Consider the following 1,893-nt stretch of genomic DNA (forward strand, 5'->3'; position numbering starts at 1 on the left):
GATGCTACAGCTATTTTCTTCACATTTCATATAGGAAGAAAGAGTAAAATTGGGAATTCCAGCGAAATGACATCTGCTTACATCTGTTGGCCATCTCTAGCTGCCAAGGAAGCTGAAAAATATAGGGTCTTTTTTTGGCCAAGTATGTTGTTTATCAGCACAAAATTATGGTGCTGCAAGAAAGATTGAATGGAAACATAAATATTGGCACGGTAACTAGTAATCTATGAAACAAAGCATAACATCAAATTAATCCTCTTTCTGCAACTGTGGTGTTCTCTTGCCATTTCCTGGTGAAGCCTTGATAGCACCATCAACTCAATGAGCAACAGAAATCTGACAGTAATTTTTGATGTGTATTTTTCTCTCTCACCCCATATCCAATCATGAAAATATTTTCAGAAATCTCTCTCTTTTTATGTCAGCCAGACAATGTGCTGATAGCATAAAAAGGTTTGAAGAAGGTATATCTCACACATGAGTCTGAAAACCTAATCATCACACTTGTAAACTACAAAAAGATGATCTCTCAGGACGCTTAACTACCTTCAACCTGCGTCCTTTAACTGCATGACACTGTAGCTCCAGCTACACGTGTTTTTCCTTGCACTTTCAATCCAAAACATTAAAGCCTATTAGATGTATTCATGGTCAGTTTCTCATTAGTTTCTTGATCCTTTGCAATCTGTTTTCTATTGCTTTTCTCCAATCTGAACATCCTTTAAAAAGGTATTCAAGGACATCGACTTGCTAAATCAAGTAAAACTTCTAATTTTCATTTTATTCATCCTCACTGAAGCTTAAGGCTCTTTTGCTCACCTCCACCATCTTGAACCTCTTTTATTCTTTTAACTCCACTTTTACCATCCATTCTTTCTTCCTTCCTATAACTTTATTGGAACTCCTCTTTCTCTTCTATGTCAATTAACTCTCTTGTATTTAGGATACTATTTATTATTATTGCCTTAGAAACCATAAATAACCATCTCTCTCCTTTATATTTGACCACTTTATATAAAATAGGTTAATCCCAACAATATTCAGATATGCTATATTAAGCAGAGTGGCTCTCAAAAGATGCCCATGCCCTGATCCCTAGAATGTATGTGTACATTAGATGAACTAGAATGGATTTTCCAATATAAATAAGGTTATAGATCTTAAAATAAGATGATTCTATTGTATATATGGTTGGCCCAGTCTAACCACATAAATCCTTAAAGGAAAGGAAGGAGTGTCGTGGAAGAAAACGATGGAGTTTAGAAGTGTAAGAGAGACTTGACCTGGCCAACCTGGAAGGGCTAAATGGAAAGCATGCAAAGAAATGGAGACAACTCCTGGGAGCAAAGATTTGCCCCCAGCTGACAGACAGAAAGGAATTGAGAACCTGAGTCCTACAACCTCAAGGAACAAAATTCAGCCAATACCCTGAATATGCTGAGAAGTGGATATTTCCTTAGAGGCTCCAGCGGGGAAAGCAGCCTTGCAAAAACTTAATTTCTGCCTCTCAGAGTTTTGACCGACAGATACTATGTAATAATAAATTTACGTTGCTTCGAGCTACTCAGTTTGTGGTAATTTGTCATGGCAATAATATAAAATTAATACCCACGCAAAATACCTTATCATCTTAACACAAATAAAGGAAATTCTGGGAATTTGGAGCCTGAACATGGCTCTCCTCCACTCCTCAGCCAGACTTAGGTTATTTGCCTCTCCTGAGCCCGGTGGCTGCTGACACTTGCAGGCTCTTAGGAGGGACTAGGCCTTGAGATTTGTGGAGGTCCCTTTAAAGAGTGATGTGGGGGACAAGAAATTTCCTGCAATAAGGCCAATAAGTCCAGAGGCCTTAATGGAAGAAAGAACCTCCTGCCAGGAGCTGTTTGTGGGGGA

The 1,893-nt window shown here is 38.5% G+C and overlaps 1 non-coding gene across 1 annotated transcript; it reads right to left on the minus strand.

Annotated features, from left to right (window-relative positions):
* Nucleotides 1–419: 419 nt before the first annotated feature.
* On the minus strand, nucleotides 420–523 carry LOC114671647 (small nucleolar RNA U13). Its single transcript, XR_003721678.2, has one exon. It is a non-coding gene; the product is annotated as a small nucleolar RNA U13 (small nucleolar RNA).
* Between the last annotated feature and the right edge of the window lie 1,370 nt (nucleotides 524–1,893).

This window comes from Macaca mulatta, chromosome 12, assembly GCF_049350105.2.
Source record: "Macaca mulatta isolate MMU2019108-1 chromosome 12, T2T-MMU8v2.0, whole genome shotgun sequence".
Classification (NCBI taxonomy): Eukaryota; Metazoa; Chordata; class Mammalia; order Primates; family Cercopithecidae; genus Macaca; species Macaca mulatta.